Source organism: Apodemus sylvaticus, chromosome 7 (genome assembly GCF_947179515.1).
Source record: "Apodemus sylvaticus chromosome 7, mApoSyl1.1, whole genome shotgun sequence".
Lineage (NCBI taxonomy): Eukaryota > Metazoa > Chordata > Mammalia > Rodentia > Muridae > Apodemus > Apodemus sylvaticus.
The window spans coordinates 50,801,153-50,818,203 of NC_067478.1; the positions used below are offsets into that span (position 1 = coordinate 50,801,153).

Here is a 17,051-nt window from a genome sequence, read left to right on the forward strand (position 1 = left end):
GCCTGTAATCCCAGCACTCTGAGAGGCAGATTTCTGAGTTCGAGGCCAGACTGGTCTACAGAGTGAGTTCCAGGACAGCCAGGGCTATACAGAGAAACCCTATCTTGAAGAAAACAAATCCAAAAAACAAAACAAACAAACAAACAAACAAAACCCCACCAAAACAAGAACCACCCAGTGAACTATATCAGCTGTTTTTAAATTTTATTATTATTTTGTGTCTTTGTGTGTGTTATGTACATGAAAGGGCATGGCGTGGTGGGGGAGGGACAGGCGTGTCATAGCATGAGTATGGAGGTCAAAGGGCAACTTTATGGAGTCAGTTCTTCCACCTTTATGTGGGCTCTGGGGATCAAAGTCAGGTCACCAGGCTTGTGCTGCAAGAGCCTTTAGCTGTTGAGCCATCCTACCAACCCCATAATATACGTTGATTTGTTTGATTGTTTGTTTGTTTTGGTTATATCTATTCTGCTCCTTAAATAATGATAAGTTGTTGCTTTTAAAATTAGGAGTCTGCTGTGGCCAGGCTGCTTTTTTTTTCTAGTTCATTCAATATTTTTCTTGCTGTCTAACCAACCTTGCATATTGCTACTTAAGCTAATCTTGACATGTTTAGTGTGCTGAAGAAACACGTCATGAAAGTGTGTGTGCACATAAAGTTAATAATCAAGTGTCACTCAGCTCTTTGCAGCCTGACTGCACAGCTCCTCACAGGACCCAGTTTCCGTCCTTAATTATCTCCGGCACTCACGTCTGGATCCTCTCACGCTCTTCCACCCCCTTGATGAATTGTGTTGACTAAAGCTTAATAGCGATTATATTATAGTCGTGTGTGTGTGTGTGGGGGGGGGGGGTGGGTGTGTGTGTGGGTGCCCGTTTTCCTCCGTGCCGTGGACTTATCCTAGCAATTATTAACAAAAGCCTCTGCTTTGCAGCTAATGCACCACTATTTCCTTCCCCAGTTAAATTGGATAATTGTAACAATGCTTTCCTGGATTATTAAGAAAACTACTTATGAATGAAGCACTTTACTGAAATGAAGATGCACTGAATCATTTAACACACAATTACCCCAACAATTCCCCCTTGTGACAATTTATCATGATTATCGGGAAAAGAAAATGAACTATTTTGGCAAGATCCAACTGTCACTGTGTCGTAGCAGCAGCTTTGTGTGCTGGATGTCAAGTCATTACTCGGTGACTTCCCAGCAGTCAGAGTAGTGCTTCTTCACTCGCTGATGTCAGGCAAAATCCTAGTCATTTTGCTGACAGGCTAAACATGTAAGCTTGGGGTGGGGGTGGGTGGGTGGACATTAAGTGTAAGGAAAGCATTTCCTCTTGAAATAATTCACAGTTGACACACATAAGGGAAATGTGGTATCTGCTATGACAAAGAACACGGGAGAGAGTGCAGCCAACTCTGCGAGTGAGAAGAGGCGGAGCTTCTGAGGTGAGGCAGTCCTAGGACACTAAGGATAAACACGACTACTACACAGAAGGGGGAGACAGGGGTTGCGTGCAGAGAAAGCTTCATATATACAAAAGCTTGGTAGGAACAATACTTCGCTGTGTTTAGAAGGAAGCCTAGGGCCCTACTGGCTGAGCTTTAGAATTACCTAGGGAGCCTCAAACATCCTGATGCACAGCTGCTCCTAAGGGCAGGGTGAGTGGGAATCAGCTTTGATCATTTTGAAAGCTCTCCAGGGAGAACTGGGGTGCATGGAAGGCAAGGGCGGCCGGAGGCAAACAGCACCTCAGAGTGGGGCTCATTTGTATATCATATAGGAGTTTTAATTTGTATCCTGCAGAGGGAAACCTCCAGAGTCTTGCAAAGAAACAGAAGAGGAAGAATCCTCTGGAGACCGAATAGTTGTTAGAGCAGAAAAAGCAAAGTCAGAGAAATTAGCAGGGGCCACTGCCATGGCTGAGGGACTTAAGACGGAGGCCCAGGCAAAGGCAGTTGACCTGACTTACTTGGTTGGGATGTGGAACATGTGATTATGTTATTTGAGCAATGGAAAAGAATCTTTTTTTTTCTAAGTTTTGTAAACTTTTTTTTTGCAAGTTTACTACCGGGGGTACTGAATTAAAACTATACAGAACATCTCTCATCTGACAGTGCAGCTCAGGGCTAATGCATGTGCCTACATGCACAAGGCCTGGGTTTGAGTTTTACAGAATTGCAAACCAACCAACCAACTAACAAACCACAGCAAAACCATCCCTAAACCATAACAACCACTGAACCCACAACACATGCTTACGAGGCAATTACAAATAGCTCTACAAGTGCCACTTCCCCCCTCGAGAAAGGACATTAGTGGAGCCTTATTTAGAAACATGATACTCAGACCAAGTGGCTGTACTTCGGAGATTTCCTGGCATTTCATTCACAGAAAACACACAGGAATGGTGTCCACTGGACTGTGCAATGTGGCAATACTAGGCCCAGACAAGCTGAGCTGCTGCTCATGTCTGGATGCCACGCGTTAAAAGACATTAAAGAGCAGAGTGAGGGCCTCGATGACAACACCGAACGCTGGAGGTGACGGAGGCTGGGGATCCGCACGATTTTCCAAGCATGCAAAGTGATATTACAGAAAAGATTAGTTTCACTGCGTATGGCTCCTGAGATTAGGACCACTCAGCTTCGGAAGCCATTTCCTTCTCCATAATTATTTTCCACACTGAAAAAGGACAGGGGGCTGGAGAGATGGCTCAGCGGTTAAGAGCACTGACTGCTCTTCCAGAGGACCCTGGTTCAGTTCCCGGCACCCACATGGCAGTTCACAACTGTCTGTAACTCCAAGATCTGACAACCTCACACAGACATAACGTGCAGGCAAAAACATACCAATGTGCATAAAGTAAAAATAAATATTTTTTTTCAAAAAGTAGGGTTAGTCAAGTTAGCACCAGGCAGGAAGTCAACCAAAAATCAACTCTAAGTATACTCAAGCAAGAAGAGGTTAAATATGTCTGAGATCAGCACTATTCAGTTATTATTTTTGTGGTCCAATATGATGGACTCATGTCCTAAGTTGAAAGCAGAGAAGGGATGCTCCGCTGCTCTAGGACACAACAGCGCCAAGAAGAAGAAAGGATGCTCTGCTGGTGCCGTCCAGCCCACTCAACAGCAACATTAGCTTACAAACCCTGATTTGACTCCAGACCCTCAGATTCAGGCCTGGAAGCCACCTGCTCGAGGCTAGGCATAAATTAGAGACCAGTAAAGACACAGTACTTCCTGCTAAAAACCATTTAGAGATGGGGCTACGGCACCTGCACGCCATACCACAAGGGACGTGAGTGGGTGAGGGCAGAGGAGGACTGTAGAGAGGAGTAAGGCCGGTGACGGGGAAGCAGCCTGAGTTTCTGTCCTGAGCATGGTTGTATAAAGCCGCACTAGAGCATGTGGAGTCAATCCTCTGTAACTGGGAGACAACAACTACGAACACAAGAGTCTCCTCTGTTAGGATAAACTGAAAGACGTAGGCTCAGCCCTGTCTGCCATTAGCAGGGCTACAGGACACCCCCTGAGCATATCTGCCTTTGGTTTCTTGCTGGATGTCCTGATAAATGCCCTTAATACTACTCTATCAAGAAGAGCTAAGAGCAACCCAGACACAGCAGGCGAAGGTTATACTGACAGGAAGGTGATAAGCTGTCTTCCATCACCAGCATAGGTACTGGCCCACAGTGTTTGGTACAAACACCTTAAGAGGAGAAATGATATATTTTAGTTCCTAGCTTCAGAAGATTCAACTCACACCTGGCTGGCTTGGTTGTTTTTGGACTGTGGGAAAGCAGAACACTGTGACAAAAAATGATGTGTTACCAGGCTGGTCCAGCCTCTGACACCGAGAAACAATAGTGTTTATGAAGCTCACACCCAACAAACGCACAATCACGTTACAGAAAAACAAAACATAAAACTATCTCCTGGGGCTGGAGAGAAGGCTCAGCGGTGATGAACACCGACTGCTCTTCTGGAGGTCCTGAGTTCAAATCCCAGCAGCCGCATGGTGGCTCACAACCATCCATAATGAGATCCAATGCCCACTTCTGGTGTCTGAAGACAGCTACAGTATACTTACATATAATAAATGAATAAAGCTTTAAGTACATACCTTTTTTAAAAAACCTATCTCCTAATGTTTTAAGTTTATGATTTATGCTGGGATGTATTCATCATTATCCTCTGCCGTGTATCCCTTAGCCCACTGAGCGCAAAGCTGTGCTCATGGCTGACAGGAAGCAGAAAGAGACACAACTGGTCTGGGACAAGTTATGTCCTAGAGGACACGCCCTCAGTGATCTACTTCCTTCAACTAGGATCAACCCCCAGAGGTTCCAGTCACCTCTGCCGTGGATGCTGCAGTCAAATCAGGAAGCCACTGGTTAGGTCAGGATCCAGCCAGCTCTCAAGGGTTAGATCATCAGCTGGGAACCAAGACCTCGGCCATGAGCCGCTTTATTTCTCAGCCATACAGTCATAAAGACTGAGCAGTCTATAGTCACAGACATGTAGAAGAGGTCACCGGGCACTTGCCTGAGGGTCACTTTGTGCTTCCATCACGTGTTTCCATTTTGAAAGAACTCATGCTATAAATACAACATAAAGCCGCCATAAGGAAAACCCAAAATATATTCTGGTATCACTCAGAGATGTCTGGAAAACTAGCTGGCCAAAGCAGAGGCTTCCCCTCTTCACCCCAGAGTACTTTTATGTATAGTTTCTATTGGGCCTTTAAGATCCCTGTATGGGGACTAGGAATGTAACTCCATTGGTAGAATGCTTTCTATGCTTGAACTGGGGTTCAGTCCCTGGTACTGCATAAACTGAGCATGGCGGTATTTGCCTGTAATCCTGTTACTACTAATGTGAGGCAGGAGGAACTGACAGCCAAAGCATCCTTGGCTACAAGAATTTGAAACTAACTTGAAATACATGAGACTCTATTTCAAAACAACCAGAAGTAACCACAAAATGACTTAGCATCTAACTATATGGAGTTCAGGTTCCATTTCAGGTTTCTGTCTCCTCTCTATCACATTTACCCATGATTCACTGGGACTTTAGTCTAACAGCAGAGGGCAGTTTCAGATTGTTGAGTTCCTTACAATATGGTCAAAAGGTCAACTGTTATCTTTTTCTACAGTTGTGAGGTTATCCATGTTTGTGTATCCACATTTGTGATATATAACACAGGTGGATACTGCATTAATAACTTGTGCCTTTGTTACAATGTATCTGACTAAAGCAAGTTGGTGAGGGAAGGCTCCAAGTTAAGAACTGCCTCCTCTTTCCTAGGTCAACTCACACATCCGTTTTAGACCTCTTATCGGTCCCGTGGATAGACACAGCTAAGGATCCCTGCTCACGATATCCTCACAGCCTGTCCTCCTGCAGCCCCTGCTACATGGTGAGTGATCCAGTGAACAGTTCTCTGCAGGGACACAGCCTACACCTCTCTGTTCTTTGTGCCTTTTTGCACACAGCAGGTTCTCAAAGGCTGGCCCAAATGTGACGTTTAGACCTCACTATTTATTTTCTGTACCTCCTTGGGTACAGAAAACTCTCAGCGCGTCTCTTTCTTCAAGGACAAAACAAAGATCAGGGACTCCTTTGAGCTCTCTGGAAGCAGTTTGAAGTTCTGAAGCAGCAGAAGAGTGAACACCACAGAGCTGTTGGAGCTGCAGGCCTCTTAGGCCTCCAGTCACAGGGAGGTCCCTCATGCTTTTCCAGGAGCCTTTTGTATTTGGGCAATGCTCTATCCAAACAGAGAAAGGCTTTCTTTCAAAGAGTTCTGGCAAATGTTTGAAATGAATGTTACTGTTTTCCTAGCAAGGTGACTGGTGAAGACCTTCCTGGGCCCTGCACCAGTTCCCTCTCCTCAGCTTCATAGGACCTCTGGTCACGACCAGGCACCACTCCCATCAAGCACCCTGTTCATTCAAAGCCTAGAAAACAGGCCGGGGACATTGCAACTGCTGTCCATTCTTTATTTTGGAACCTTGATGGTCAAGGAATCAAAGTCACAATTGTGTCTCTCTCACACACACACACACACATACACACACACAGGTGCAAACTGGGGATTTCTCTGCTTCTCTGCTGTGGTTGACCAAAACTGCTCAGACTTCCCAGACTCCCGGGGAGAGCTTCCGACCCTTGGCCTTGGTGGTTTTCTAAGACCCTTTTGCTTTTATCTGCCCCGCAGTGAGTCTGCTTATATGCTTTCGCTTATGTGCAATCTCCTAACACCCTTTGCACAGCACTTTGGAAAATTAGGTTTCTAATTACTTTCTGTATCCTCATTCAAATGTGTAACAAACTTATGAAAGTAACTTAATCCTGTGGGTTTCTTTCTTTCTTTCTTTCTTTTTTTTTTTTTTTTTTTTTTTTGTTTTTCGAGACAGGGTTTCTCTATGTTGCCCTGGCTGTCCTGGAACTCACTCTGTAATCCAGGCTAGCCTGCCTCTGCCTCCCAAGTGTTGGGATTAAAGGCATGTGCCACCCCTGCCCCGCATCCTGTGGATTTCTTTATAAGCTGCCTAAAAACAGCAAATGTCTTTATACTTCCCTCTCCAGGGATTCTTCCCCTGTATACATTTTAGCAACGAAATCTTATAAGCATTTTGTCTCTTTGCTGACTATGTTTTCCTGACTTAGGAACAGCAGCTATGAGACCTGAAGAACGTTCTTTTCACAGCACTTGGTTTGTCTGTACCATGACAAAGGGGCACATTAAAGTGCCTTCAGCCATCACAGTGAAGGCACAGAGAGGAGGAAATCCATTGTCTGCTGGGCCTTCTTCTATGCCCCAGGAACCATTTCATGACCTTAACCCTGGTATAAGAGATTTTATTTTCATTGCTGAGACAAGACCTCACTAAAGCAACAAAACAATCCTTAACCAAGGAAGTGTTCCTTTAGATTCCGTTTTAAGATGCAGAGGCCGCTGGTCCCACAGCATCTGCAGTAGGGGACAGGTACCGGTGCTCAGCATCTTTTCACACTGTCACTGGGACTGGGACCCCAGCCGTGGGACGGGACCACACACGCCCAGGGTGGGTCTTCACTGATAGGTTTTTCTGGAAACACAGACACATCCGATGGTATGTTTCCATGGTAATTCTAAATCTTGTCAGATTGGGATTAAAACATGTTTAATTTAGGAATGGTTATAACTCAGTTTCCCGTGCTCTGCTAAAATGCACTAAGGATAAAATAGCAGCTTAGTATGAAAATAAAAATAGAGCAGAGAGCAGTAAACTTTTTCTGCAGAAGGAACAGTAAACACTTGAGGCTCAGGGGCTACACATTTCCATAACAACTGCGCACCTCTGAGGCTGTCCTAGGAAAGGGGCACAGAGTCACATAAACATAAGGCACAGATTTACAGCTTCATTCAGAAAAACTGGCAGAGGCCAGGACCTAGTCCCCGGGTATAGTTCCTTAACCACACACAGCAAACCACTGTGTAAATGTAAACACTTTCCACACGACTTGTCTTACAAGGCCACACTTATAGAAGAATAGTTATCCCCACACTCTATCTCCAGGAAGGTAGAGACCTGAACACGCTCATAACTATGGTAAGAGTCTGGCAGTCAGAGGGGCACAGAACAGCCATCATAAAGGTGTGTCGCTGAGCACCTTACAGATCTGTGAGGTGTCGTTCTGTCGTAGGTGACTCCCTGCATCAACGAGCTACTCCCATGTCCATTCTTCCCAGCCTCCTCTGGCAAACTGGTCAGCCATATTAGGACTTGGGCACAATAAATATGGGTCCCTCTAAAATGTTCGCAGTAATTTTGAAAAACACATATATCTTGATAAGTCTTATTTTCTTTTCCCTGGGTTTTATCTGAAATCATTCTCTAATAAACTTACTTATAAAACAAGTCCGAGAGGACAAAGGCATTGACTATCATTTTTGCAAACTATAAGTCTAGGAAGAAGCACGCTATTTGGGAATATTTGTATATAGATGGAATTTGTATTACTATAAATATAGATAACAGCTTACAGGCACAGTTAGAGGGTAATTTCATAGAGTATTTTTATTATGTCTGCAATGGCAACCACAAAATTACAGAATAAGGTGTGAAAGTCATAAAAGTACTATTGTGGGTGTCACGTCGGAACTTAAAAAAGTTTCACATTTTGAAGCACCTCAGATTTTGATATTCGGTTAGAGATGGTACTGTCCAGGAAGTAACTGTAACTCTTTATCTTAGTTCTAGAAAATTGCATGTTTTTTTTTTAAGTTTTAGATTTACTTTATGTATATGACTGTTTCAACTGCATGTATATACATGTGCACGCTTGGTGAAGGTCAGAAGAGTTATTTTGTATCCATGGATAGAGGCATTCCATGGAGTATGTGTAGAGGTCAAAGGACAACTGTGGGGAGTTGGTCTCTCCTTCTACCATGTAGATCCCAAGGAGTAATATAGCCTGCATATACATCTGTGTGTCATGTGTGTCATGTGTGTCATGTGTGTACTGTGCCCATGGAGGCCCAAAGAGAGGGTCAGGTACCCTAGAACTTTATCTCTAGAGAATGTGAACCACCATAAGGGTGCTGGGAATCGAACCTGGGTCCTCACAAGACACAAGACACAAGACACAAGAGCTCTTGACTGCACAGTCATCTCTTATGCTTGTGAGTATTACACCTCACTGTGACCTCTATGGTCACCATGTTAGCAGCACTTTACCTACCTATGTTACATAAAAACTACTTACAATAATATGCATTTAAAAATGTATGTTTCAGCTGGGTATGGTCATCCGAGTACCTAAGAGGTAGAGGCAGGGGGATCACTATGAACTCGAGGTCAGCCTTGGCAACATGACGAGTATCAGGACCAGCACAAACTAAAGAATGAGATTGTCTCAAAATAAATAAATAAAAACCAAAAAAATTTAAAAGGTGTATTTTTCACATACCCCCAGCTATCGCCAGCCTTAAGTGGCCACAGCCATCCTCCACCACAGTGGAAAGAACTGAATGAAATATGAAGCACTACCACGGCCATTCCACCTTAAAAACTGAGGATGACAAGCTGAGAACCTATGAGGATATTTAAGGTATGAGAATATATACCTGAGTGCTAGCTAGTATCTATTTAAATGCTGTGTTCAGTTGATCTCAATTCTGAGTGTGACAGCAAGTGATGGACCAGCATGCCTCCATCTTGGACTTGACAGCCATCTTAGAATAAAGACAAACTAGATGCATTCCTATTTATGATTAAGTCTTTTTCTCAAACACTGGGCTATGCCCCACCTGTAACACTAACTATAAATCGTTCTGTACTGCCTGCTCCAGGAACCAGATACCATGTCCTTCTTACTAAAGTTATTATGCCTGCCTTGCCTTTCTTTTAGGAGATTATGACCCCCCTTGCTGTGTGCTGCTTCTGTAATCCCACCTATTTGTTTGCCAAATCCTCCATTTGGAAAACCCCCTCCCCTGAGCTATAAAAACCCTTACCTTGTCATGCCCAATGCTGACCTCTAGAATTCCACCTCAGGGGTAGGCAGTTCTTGCATAAAGAAAGCTTGCTTTAATTAAATTAATTTGGCTGTGATGATTTGGGTTGGTGGTCTTTCTCATCCCATCTTTGGGATTAACACAAGGAAACTGGAAATACTTCTTTCTGTATGTAAACTTGAAGATCATCCAACACCATACCTTTGCAGAAGAGGCTAGAGACCCCACTCACAAGCATCAAATCTTTATCATCTTCAGGGTGGCATACTTTTCAATGTGAAAATGTAAACAGCCGTTCATCTACCAAAGGTGCATCAAATGTTCCCACAAACCTTGGTAAAAGGCTCATGAATGTTCCTAATCCTGAACCCACACTTAATTTCAAAGAACAACACAAAATGTGGATACAGTCTGTACAGTGAGTCCACGAATTACACTTCCTATGAAGAGTTCACCTTTCAAAGTATGAGCGACACGTCAGTAACTTCATAAGGAAATTAGAAATGTAAGGGTTCAGCTTGGGCCGAACATCTCCCTGAAGTCTTGAACAGGGCGCCGTGCCTCTCATTGGCCGGCACCTCAGGGTAAGCAGAGAAAGTGCCAGAGCTCTGAGCAGCCATCTCTGAGGCAGTCAGGCCTGCTTCTTGTACTTCCAGGGCTTCAAGTAAAGGTGGCTGCATTCTCCTCTTCCCACAATATTTCCCCAGGATTTTAATGCAATTTATACCAGAATTATTTGCTTCACCAAAGTCTTTTTACAAAATGAGTTACTGGGGGTTTTGTTAGGGGGTTGTCAGGGGTATAGCTCACGCTATAGCCCAGGCTGGCTTGGAACTTATTAAGTACTCTAGGTTGATCTTAAACACACTAATCTCAATGCCCCCGTTTCTTGATATTATAGGTGTGAGCCACCACACCTGGCCAGAACACGTGTATTTTGATAAGAAAGTTAGAGCTATAGTCCAAAGGTAAGCACTAGCTTAAGCTAGGGCATAGTCACACTGTTATCTCAGAATAACTCGTCTAGTTCATCCAGCACATACCACTGTGCACTCTTGGGCAATCGCACCTCCTATAAACGCTGAAGTCCACGGTCTGACACTCTGGTGACCAGCCTTTTCCTGTATGCCATGCCCAGGCTAGGTGTGGTACCTGAGATACCAACACTCAGGATGCTGGGGCAATGTGACCTTGATTATGAGAGCAGCCTGAACTACCAAGATCCTGACTTTCAAAAAGAATGCCATAGTGTGTGTGATGGTACACAAATTTAATCTCAGTACTTGGCAGGCAGAGGCAGGTACCTCTCCATGAATCTGAGGCTAGTCTGGCTCATAGCAAGTTTCAGGGCTACACAATGCGACTCTACCTCAAAAATTAACTAACTAACGCATTACATTTAATTGTAAAACATGCTTTGGCCTTCAAAGAATGCGAATGAAGAATGGACAGTCAAGTGAGATACTGCTCCTCAGTCTGCACATCAGCTTACACAGAAAAGTCACTGTCCTCGTTAGCTTTTACTGTCATCTTGACACAGCCCAGAGTCACCTAGAAAGGAGTTTCAACTAAAGAATCTCCTAGATTGGCCTGTGGGGGAGTGTCTGAATTGTCGATGTGGGAAGGCCCGGCCCACTGTGGTTGGCACCATGTGGTTGGTAATGTGTTAGAAAGCTAACTAAGCACAAGCCATGAGCCAGCCAGCAGCAGCCCTGCAATTCCTCTCCATGACGGAATGTAAACTGTAAGACAAAATAAACCCCTCCTTCCCTAAGTTGCTTTTGGTCAATGTGTTCTATCACAGCAACAGAGATGAAACTACAAAGGTTACTGTAACTCAGAACTCTGCCCAGAAACCAACACCAGGTAAGTAGTCTTGCACAGACGCACACAGTCAAAGCCAGGAGTGATGGGTCACATTTTCAATCCCAGCACTTGGGAGGCTGAGGCAGGAAGACCATTAAGTCTATAGCCAGCCTGGGCTGCAGAGCAAGCCTCTGTCTGGGTTAGGGTTTCATTGCTGTGAAGAGGTACCATGACCACAGCAACTCTTATAAAGGAAACATTTAACCAGCGCTTGGTTTACAGTTCAGATGTTTAGACTACTATCATCATGGTGGGAAGCTTGGTGGTACTCAGGAAGACATGGTACTCGAGAGGTATCTCAGAGTTCTACAGCAGAAAGAGTAAGAATGGCCTGGTTTGTGCCTCTGAAACCTCAGAGTGTTCATTGTGTTCTGAAACCTCCCAGTGACTCACGTCCTCCATCAAGGCCACACCCACTCCAACAAGACCACATCTCTTAATAGTGTCATTCTCTATGAGTCACTTATGGAGTTCATTTTCATTCAAACTACCAGTTTCAAAAACCAAAACAAATAAATATAAATAGATAAAAATATATAGTTATATATATTTCATAAGCATATGAATACATTAGGTAGGTATATCTTTAACATGACAATGTCCCACAAAATGAAGTAGAAGAGGTTGCTGAATTTTTTTTTTTAAAGGCAGAAGTGTTCCTGGCAAGGTTCAGAAGGAAAAAATAGCAATAGATCCCAGTAGGGGGGCAGCAGCCAGGAATACCTGAGCTCCAGCACTGTCAGTAAGGGTAAGAATCACTACATGGGGTGGGGGGTAGGGGGGGAGTCTCCTCTAGGCTCAAGCATGAGTTGTCTACTACAAACCTACCAAGTGTGTGCCACTTGTTTAGTATGCAGCCAGTAGCCACAAAGGGATGAGCACACCTTGGTCGGCCATTACTGAGTGGGCACGGTGGACCATCTTCACACGACAACTGGAAGAGGGGAGCAGCGCTGTTAGAATCCGACACAGCCCGGTGACTGGAGGGCAACGCCAAGCCCAACCCCAATTCTGCCTGACTCTGAAACCAGAAAGACACGCTGCCATCCATAAAATACGGTTCCTGGCCTCAAGAGACTTAAAATAACCTAAGCCGATTAGAGAACGGTCTAAGGACAGGCTTGTGAGCAAATATTTCAAGACTTTTAGGAAAAAGGAGAGAAATGAGTAATGACAATGACAGAAGGAATCATGGGAAAAAGCATCCACTGTGCAGGCCTAGGGGCCCGAGTTAGATCCCCGGCACCCACGTACAAGCCGAGGCGAGGTACAGCCTCCCAAAGACACCCGCAAGCGCATGCGCCTGCGCACACACATGAGTATATTTATGGACACACAAAAGGAACTCCTCCCCCAGAGATGGATGCTGTTAACACAGGGGAGTGTGTAGGATAAAGAGAGGCTCTAAAGAGAGTAAGATGAGGTGACATTTGGGAGAAGGAGTCTGGCCCCCACAGTAAGACACTGAGTGTAAAGAAGTTAGACGGGAAGGGTGAGGTCCATTGTGACTGGCTTTGAAAAATCAGACGGATTAGTGTGCTACTGACATACTAGATGAACTAAGGTCGCACGGCCAGGAGACATAGCAAAAAGTGACCATGTGAAAAACTTAGCCAGGCCACAGATGAAGAGGACAGAGAGGGTAAACATCCCACGGTGCTCCTAACAGGCTTGGGAGGCCGGTGACAAGGTGGTTCCAATGTTTCAGGCAGCAGGAAGGGAAGGGCAAGAACTAGATTAGACACAGAAGGAAGAGTCTATATGAAACACATTTCAAAGGTCTTGGTGACTCACTGATACAAAGGATGGAAGGAAATGGCTAATGATAATTCAAATGATTGAAAATCGAAACAATCGTCAGCTTTATTAGGAACCTTAGAAAGCTGTGAGGGGACACTGGACCAGACCAGAGAGCCAATGGGAAGGGCTTATCCTGTCAACAATTATGCATGGCACATCAGGAGGACATTTCAGTAGGAGAACTGATTTTTCTGTGACTAGTATAAGTGCTCAGTTCCCTTGGCAAGTGTGCCTAATCAGGCAGGCCTCACGGACGTACAGCACACTCTCCATTATGGGAAACTGGCTGGTCTCATTACAAATTGAAGCTGCCCTCTTCCCACTCAGTTACCAGTGTGACTGAAGAAAGGGATAAGGCAAAGTGGAAAGGAAAGAGCAGAAAGGTGTGTGGGGCCACTGGAAGGCTGCACCTTGGAGGCCAGGGCTATACTGGGTGTCATCTTAAATGAAACACTCCCGGCACTGTCCTCAGTTCTCAAGTCTAGGTTCTTAGAGGGCCTTAAATAGTCTTCCAAATTGTTCAGAAACTATTTCAGATGTGCATATTTATGCATACATTAGCTACTGTAACAGTTATGCACAGAGTCAAGTCAGATCTTGCAAATAATTTATATGCCGACTACACTGATCTAAAGCTCTTTAAAATTTCATATGAATCAAGGGCACCGTTCATTACTGAGACACACCCCGAAGCCCCTGACTCACCAGGAAATGGGTGAAATGAAAACTGCTAACTATCAAACTCCTCTCATTAAAAGAGTGCTGGGCTCAAAACTATAAAACAAACCAAAAACAGTGTTGATAGCTCAGAGATCAGTCAGGTGGGCAAAATCCAGGGTGGAATCTTCTCAGACTTAGCAAAAGCTATTCCTTTGTAATAAATGGAAATGAATACATTCCTCTGCAGAAAGATGCATTAATTTGTACCTCCTGTACATGCCATACATGCTAGTGTCAAACTTTTGAAAGGTTAACAATAAAAAAAAAAAAACCGTTGTTCTGCAACACACACACACACACACACACACACACACATCTTTCAACATCTTCCTCCAAACATCTGGTTGGAATGGAAAGAAAGAAATCGGAGTACTAGGAAATCTGTGGTAAAATGGTTGTGAGCAAGTGTGTTGCTCAGACCCGGGTGGGACTGACAAGGGCCTTGTTAGGCAAATGATAATCCCAAGTCGTCAGCACCCATCCACCCGCAAACCCACCCGCGGGGGGGTTTCAAGTCGTCCAGGGCGCTCCGTTTCTTCAGACTGAAAGGTAAACACACCCATCAAGAGGCCCGCTCGGGAGTTTTCTCGGCATAGGAGACCCACAGGACCATGGCGGGTCCACCGAGAAGCCGCAGTTCCTAGCCTTCCTGGCCATGAGTTCGCTCGGGTCAGCCGGTACCGCCCAGCACCCAGCGACAGGTCGCGGTGCAGCCCTCCAGCCCCAGCCCCAGCCCCAGCCCCAGCCCCACTTACTGGCAGCGATCGCAGCCCGGCGCGTGCACCCGAGAGGGCCCGGCAGGCAAGGGCAGTGGGATCGGAGCGGGCGAACCCGGCAAGTCCACACCCGGCAGCGCGTGGCATCCAGCAGGAACCCGCCGCTCCGCGGCCTCCGGCAGCAAAACAAACAAAAGGCAGAGTGGCTTCTAGTAGGGACGACCAGCCGCTTTCCCTGTAAAGCTGCCCTGCAGCTCCCCTCTCTGGCCCCGCTCGGTCCTGCACCACAGCCCTCTCCCAGATGCTCCGTAGAGGGCAGCGCTGGCTGCACGGAGCTCACCCCAGAGCTGCAGACTTGCCACCTCCAGGCTGGTTGACCCCAGTATACTCAAATAAGAGGAGCCCCGCTAAAAAACGTTTCCTGCTTGAATGTAAATGAATGGGATTGAACTGCACAGTCATAATGCTTTAAAACGACAAATACAGGCGTCTGTATTTAACCACAGTAGAAAATTGATTTCAGCATTATTGCAACTTAAGTTTGAAAGACTGACTCCTGGCGGTGGTGGCACACGCCTGTAATCCCAGCACTCGGGGAGGCAGAGGCAGGCCGATTTTTGAGTTCGAGGCCAGCCTGGTCTACAGAGTGAGTTCCAGGACAGCCAGGGCTATACAGAGAAACCCTGTCTCGAAAAAACCAAATCAAAAAAAAAAAAAAAAAAAAAAAAAAAAAAAAAAAAAAAGACTGAATGGATAGCTTTCGACACGGGAAACCAAGGAGATGCAATACTCCGTTCTCTGCAGTGGTAGGATATCTGCAGAGGTTCTCAACCCTTGGTTAACCCCTTTAGGGATTCAAACGTGGCCTAAGACCATCAGAAAACACAGATATTCACATTATGATTCATAACAGTAACAAAATTGGCCTGTCAGTGGTGGCGCACGCCTGTAATCCCAGCACTTGGGAGGCAGAGGCAGACGGATTTCTGAGTTCGAGGCCAGCCTGGTCTACAGAGTGAGTTCCAGGACAGCCAAGGGCTACACAGAGAAACCCTGTCTCGAAAAAACCAAAGCCAAAAAGCCAAAAAAAAAAAAAAAAAAAAAAAACCCAAAAAAAACACACACACACAAAAAAACAGTAACAAAATTACAGTTATGAAGTAGCAACAAAAATAATTTTAAGGTTGGTGAGTACCAAAACATGAGGCACTGTATTAGAAAGGAAGAGAATCACTGGAACAAACTCACATCATAAATTATATTATAAAACCCAAGCGATGGTGTACACCCTTAATCACAGCACTTGGGGAACAGAGGCAGGTGAATCTATGTGAGGTCTGGGACAACCTGGTCTACATAGTGAGTTCTAGGACAGCTGGGACTATGTAAGAGACCATGTCTCAAACCTCCCCCAAATAAGTAATTAATAAATACATACATACATGCCTACATACATACATACATAATATTGTGGACTTCACCTTAAATCATCTTAAAGAATAGCTCTGAAGCATTTTTAAAAAACCAAATTACCACCCGGCTCTGGACTCTATCATTCCACAGGGTGGTACCCCAAAAGGCTAGTAAAAACAAATTGCTGTGCCCCACACCAGAAGTTCCTGAGGCAGATGCTGGTCTGGAGCCCCACATCTTTCTAAATAACACTCTTTTGGCCAACGGATCAGTAACTCTTTATACTGTATCTCTTCTCTGGAGTCATGCTTGGTAAAGTTACACACCTGCAGCCCCCACGTGAGACAGTGGGAACAGAAGAGTCAAGAGTATGTGGCCACCAGGAGCTGCAGGAGAGCTGGTCTCACAAATAAGATCAAGTGACCCCCACCTCGTCACCTCATCACTTCGTCACCTCGTCACCGTATCATTTTCCTTTCGTTATCTGCTTCTGAATCCTGAGGACCACAGGCAGTTGCTCTCGCCCCCAGTCTACCAAACTTCCGATCACTGCTTTTGCTCCGCTGTTGAAGAAGCCTACCAGATCGTCAAGTTCCCTTGGGCTTCTGCCAACCTTCACCTATCTCCTTGTTTACCTATATGATAGCTAGTCCATAAGGCAAATGGAAATCACAAATCGTTACTGAACACAAACTAAGGAGCCTAATAAGTCATACAGTGCTCATTAAAGGGCAGCTTTTAAAGTAACTAAAATGATTACATTTTAGTCACACTTAACAGTTCAAGCCAGTCTGCCTTGCCGAATAGAGGAGCTGTCTCTGTCTACTTTTGGCAGAGGTCCACTGGGTTACTAAGTAGCTTAGATTAGAAGTTCTGGCCCTGGGGAAATTATGACCCAGTAAATACATGTTGAGATAATAAAACCCAGTGATGAGGGCTATTGGTTATGATGGAGTTCATTTAAAATACAAATAGGTAGTGGTGACTTATAGCTGCGCTTTAATAAAACAGGCCCGTTACTATGA

General features: G+C 45.0%; 1 protein-coding gene across 2 annotated transcripts in view; it reads right to left on the reverse strand.

The window, feature by feature from the left end:
- Cilk1 (ciliogenesis associated kinase 1) overlaps positions 1-17,051 on the reverse strand; it is a 60,237-nt gene that overhangs the window by 40,550 nt on the left and 2,636 nt on the right. The window contains exon 1 of one of the 2 annotated variants that reach the window (XM_052187770.1): positions 14,653-14,997. The exons of the other annotated variant lie outside the window; for it this stretch is intronic. The gene's annotated coding sequence lies outside the window, so the exon portion shown is untranslated. Of the gene's footprint in view, positions 1-14,652; positions 14,998-17,051 lie in introns of those variants that run through there. 2 annotated transcript variants of the gene reach the window in all.